Below are 6,000 nucleotides of genomic sequence, written 5' to 3' on the forward strand. Positions count from 1 at the left end.
ACACATTAGTACGTTAGTTATAAATTATAAAATAAATAATTTATTCTATTTAAAATTGTTTTCAGACATGCATGGTTAGTCCAGCTTTTGAGAGCCACTACAAGAAATTCGCCCTTTTGCAGCGCCTAAATTCGTTGCAAATTCGCCCAAAAAACGCTGCTATTACTTAATTGCAGCGTTACTACCCTCCTTGCATCTTCGACAGTATAAATGTGATATTTTTGATCAATAGCAACGTAGCTGAAAATACGCTGCAAAAGCATTCATTTACAGCGTTCATACATCGCTGCAAATTCAATAATTTAACGCTGCAAAAGACCACCACATCTGAATGGCTTGGCGCTGCAATAGATCAATTACAGCGAAATTTATCCTTGCTATATCATTAAATTTCGCTGCAATAGATATCCAACAACAGCAACGCTATAGCTGGTGCGTTGCTTTTGTAGCTTTTAGCAACAAATAAAATCGCTGCAATTAATATATAGGCGCTGCAATTGATCGACGTTAAAAGCAACATATAATTTTAGCGCTGCTTTTGTTACTAATTGCAGCATTACTTAATGTGTAACAACTTCACAATGAATGATAGTTTTGAGAATTTTGTACAACCAGCAAAAAGTGGACGTCGGGCATCCTCTAGTAGCTGCTCAAAAGATGAACTTGGAAAGGGATCTGGTATTGATCCACCAATTGGCAATGGATTACTATGATCTTGGGGCACATCAACAAATGTGCCTGCCTGAATGTCAGCTAACATATGGTCCATGTCATCAATGTAGTCATCGGTATAATCAGCAACACTATCGTCGTCTGAGTCATTGAAAGTTCGTGTTTCCTCCTCCCCATGAAAGATCCACGGGGTATAATTTGGATTGATCCCATTCAAGAACAAGTGAGTCTCCACATGAGATATAGGCAAGAAGAGAGTGTTACAGCATGAACGGCATGGACATCGAATGCGATCACTTTCTCTGGAATGGTTTCGTGCCAGGTTGAGGAAAGTGTTAACCCCCTCGGCATATGCAGGTGATCGAAGTCTATTGGGCAAGTGCATCCAGCTTTTGTCCATCTAAAATGGTTGAAATTAGCATGTTAGTATAATCGGTTTCCCTTTAAGGTTCAATTTAGCTATACGATAGATGGGTAAAGCATATGGAGGTGATTATACTAACCGGGGCTGTCATGTTTGTCGTAAGGGAATGACAAAGGTTGTGTATTCACTTTTGGTGTGTCTATGCCAGGAGTATTGAAGTGCTGCAGCAGATGTGATCATGTTAAACATTGTAATATCTAGAATATTTGTTGGTATATGGCGCAGGAATGCATATAAAGATGCTAAGAAGAAAGGCCATTGATATGGAGGTTGTACAAGCTTGTTGTTGGTATACTTTAGTACTTAAATTATTTGAAACGAAGACAATGATTTAATCCTCCAATTGCAAACATATCTCAATGAACTGCACTTGTAAACGAAGGTACTTGGGCAATAATAGGGAGGTTGTGAATAAGGATGGACGTTTCAAGAGATTTAGTATGTGCTTGAGAGAGAGCAAGAGAGTTTAGGAGTGATGCAACCCAGCAAGGTCCTCCACATTTCCAAGATTCCATTTCCATCTTTATTTAGAGTAGTCTTTATGTCTTGACATTGAAGATTTTTCTCCTATGAATTGTTTCCACTCAGTTTAGCTAACACTACAGAGAGTTTAATTTAATTTCAATACATAGAGGACACCTCTTTTTTGTATCTTCAATAACTTGTTTTTCATGTGACGAGACATTTGTCTTCATTAGACTCATCTTGGGTGCTGAAATTTGTAATTTGTATTCTTGTTATAGATATAATTTGTAACTTTGAGATAAAAAAAAAATTAAAAAAAAAAAAAAAAACCTATGGATATTATGAATGCACAATGTATATACAGTAAATTAGTTAGATTTACCTTAGCAAAGATTCACAGCAGTTCCTGAATTGGATATGGATCAAAATAATCCCTTAGGACAACATATTTACAATAGCAAAAGGAAATCATTATTTAGACTGCTAATAAGAAGAGTACTCAATGAAACATCATAATTACATAGATAATCTTAATTTTTCATGGAAGCAACAGTATCAACACTGTATGCAACTATATCAATAAGTATCAGGAACTAAAATCCGCATTTGAATTGAAACATGGAGATCAAACATGAGTTAGTACAAATGAGAATCTGGCCAGAGCTGATAGACTCACAAATGATGCTCAAAACCCCAGTAATTGCCAACTATCCTCTTAGTATGCTAATGATTTAGAGAATCTAAAGAAATTTTTCTTTCTAGAATAAGTTGAAAGAAATAATAATGCTGGCCTGAGCTCTTAGACTCATTAAAGATGTTCAACAACCGGGGGGAACTTAAAGAAAAACTACCTTCCAAAAAATGCAATATGAACCATTTACTAGTTCTCAGTCAGATTCTACCAGTTATAGGCGTCAATAAATTCACGTATAAAAGCTTAAGAAAATGTCAACTCCTATTTTTTTCTCCTTTATGATATTATAGCTAGGACTTGTGATGTCTCACTGTGATGAAACATCTTTTTTTCATGTTTTTGCATTCATAAAGATACAAAAAGTATGAATGTGATGTACCAAGGAGTCAGCAATTCCTAATATTTATAATATCGTCTAAGTTATTTTTAAATTTATTTAATATTTTTTTAAATATTTTTTCCATTACATCTTCGTTTTCTAGTTAATATCAGATAGCTATGGGTAGGAGTTCCAAATAGATATACTAATACGTAAATGATGCCCTATGAAGGTGATCAGTTGGCAATTGCAAAGGAGACAGGCCGACGACTTGGTATGGGAACAAACATGTACCCCTCTTCTTCATTATTGGGCCGTAACAAAGATGAACACGAAGCTCTTCCAGTGGATGAGCTCATTGAAAAGGCAGATGGCTTTGCTGGTGTATTTCCCTGTATTGTAATCTAATCTCTCATGAAAAGTTATACCTATTAGACAACATACATTACTATTTTCTGGTGATTTATGGAACATGAACATAAAAGCATGTTTTTAAGAGGAGGAAGAGGAGAAGGAAGAAGGATGAAGGGTATACTATTAAATTGTCTTCCTGGCCAACATTTGCTCTTCCTCATTGTTGAGCCATGACTGAGCTCTACATCAAATGGCTCCCTCCACAAGAAAGGTGTAGAGTGATGAAGATGTGAGGTTGAGACACATAGGGTGCATGTCTAGCTTAGGGATAAAAGAAGGGACATGTTGACTGCTATATATACATGTATAAATAAAAAAATGCCAACTAACTGAAGAACATGTAGCAAAAACTCTGAATTACTGTATTAGGCTGATATAACATACATATCAACAAAATTAAAAATTTCATGGCCAAGGTATGGCAAGGTTTCCACATCACCAGATCATGTAAATGACCTCATAAAAGTAAGCATTCTTCTAAACTGGATGATTAAATGAGAGAAACAGCTAAAATAGATGATTGCTTACATGAAAATCCCCGGACTATGTACTTACCAATAAAATATGTTTATCATCTGTATGTTACATATTATAGTCATGTCTCATGGTGTTTTGCTGATTCTAGTTACCATACCATATACCTTTCAGAACATAAGTACGAAATTGTGAAAATTTTACAAGAAAAAAAGCATGTGGTTGGAATGACTGGAGATGGCGTGAATGATGCACCTGCTCTAAAGAAAGCAGATATTGGAATAGCAGTGGCAGATGCTACAGATGCTGCAAGAAGTGCTTCTGATATAGTACTAACTAAACCTGGCTTAAGTGTGATTGTCAGTGCTGTGTTAACTAGCAGAGCTATATTCCAAAGAATGAAGAATTATACAGTTAAGTATTAATCTTTCTTCTGTCTATAATGATTTTAGCATTATATCTGTGGCATCAAGGTCTATAATGGGTTCAAACGGCAAAGAATTGAAATACTGGGAAGTTATGACTGGTGCCCCTATGTTGCCTTCCAACCAACTTTGGACTATAAGAATGTTCGACTCCCATACAAGTGTTACCTCTTATGTTCTAGTGGACATGGGATTCCTATGTAACAGATGATATTAAATCTGGGTACTTTAACTGGCTGTTCTTGAGGTTGGAGATATTCTAAAACCAATAAGCATGCAAGATTCAACTGAAAATTTTCTAGTAGTAACCATGATACTTAAATATATTATTTCCTAAGATTCAACTGAAAATTTTTTAGTAGTAACCATGATGCTTAAATATATTATTACCTTTTGAAAACTTTCTGTATTTCTTGCTTCTAAATTGTTTAATTGTAAAACTAATTAGCATGCATAAAAAGTGGACACCACTTTTTTTGAGGTTCTAGAACTCGTAAAACTTGTTTTACAACTTCATTTCTTGAGATGCTGTAGAAAGGAAATAAAGAAAAGACAATTGCAAGATTTGCTATATATTCCTTGTAAGTATCGATTATCCATGCCACTGCAGACTCACTTCCACGTAAGGTCCTTATAAGGCAACACTGAGGAAGTTTCATCAGCTGTATATTTGCAAGTTAGCATCATCAGCCAGGCTCTCATATTTGTTACACGCAGTCAGGGGTGGTCATTTCTAGAGAGGCCAGGAACTCTCTTGATGATTGCTTTTGTGGTGGCACAACTGGTAAAGTTTATGCAAAAACGACTCCTCTTTGAATAAGTCCAACAAAACTAACTATTATGATGTCATGCATAAAAGTTGCTTATAAATTTACTAAATCAAGACAAGCAGAGTCTCATAGCATTTGCTGAGACTTTGGTTTCTATGCATTCAGGTGGCCACTGTAATTGCTGTCTATGCAAATATAAGCTTTGCTTCCATTAGTGGCATTGGATGGGGATGGGCAGGTGTTATATGGTTATATAGTTTGATCTTCTACATACCACTGGATATAATTAAGTTCATAGTGCGCTACGCATTGAGTGGAGAAGCATTACATCTTGTGTTCGATAGAAAGGTTAGTGGCGTGTTCATTGCTCCATAGTTTTTACTACAATCTCTCAACCACTATAATCTCTCAACCATTGCTTGAAATGCTTCTTCTTACTTCATCTTTATTTTTGTTTTGAGCAGACAGCCTTTACTTCTAAGAAAGATTATGGGAAGGAAGATCGGGAGGCGAAGTGGATACTTTCTCAAAGAAGTCTACAAGGATCGATGTCTCCAGAATTGGAGACTAATGGGAAGCGATCATCTTTGATTGCTGAACAGGCCAGGCGGCGTGCTGAAATAGCCAGGTACCACAAAGTTTTACTGGAGTCTCTTTGAGTTTGGTTTGATCCCTTTGAAATTACTTAGCTTTCAGAGATTCTTTACCATCCTGATTCATTAGCTTATTCTAATGCCTTGATATACCTAAATTTTCAATCAGCTGGATAGTTTGGCATTGAATATTAACTGAAATGCACTAATCATAATAAACCTTGAATTTCGCAGGCTAGGGGAGATACATACTCTGAGAGGTCATGTAGATTCTGTAGTAAGGCTTAAAAAGTTGGACTTGGATTTGATCCAATCGGCTCATACAGTCTGATGCGATAATGGAGATTTAATATCGTTCAGTTTTTCAATGAAGGCAAACATGGTAGCCGTTGCTCACATGATTAATTGTTGAGTGTAATAAGCAAAAGAAAACAACATTTATCATGCGAGAGGTTTTAGAAATGGCCAGGGTGATCTATGCGTCGTTCTCAATTTTTGGGCTCGAGAGGTCAGCATTACATCTCAGAAGAGGTCTTTGAGCTAAATAAATCATGCCATTTCTTAGTATGATTGCAATTTTTTTCGATAAAGAAAGGATTATCTGTCTTCAGCTTTGGATATTCTTATTTTTATTTGTGGAGCTTTAATGTAATAGTTAGGCAACTCCCAGACAAATAAGGCTACTCAGATACATTTTTTCAATCAGAATTTATTTATCTCATATGGTTTGGAGGAAATAGTTTCCTGTAA

General features: G+C 35.9%; 1 pseudogene; it reads left to right on the forward strand.

The window, feature by feature from the left end:
• Positions 1–2,759: 2,759 nt before the first annotated feature.
• Positions 2,760–6,000, forward strand: LOC122290885 (annotated as a pseudogene).

Source organism: Carya illinoinensis, chromosome 13 (genome assembly GCF_018687715.1).
Source record: "Carya illinoinensis cultivar Pawnee chromosome 13, C.illinoinensisPawnee_v1, whole genome shotgun sequence".
NCBI lineage: Eukaryota > Viridiplantae > Streptophyta > Magnoliopsida > Fagales > Juglandaceae > Carya > Carya illinoinensis.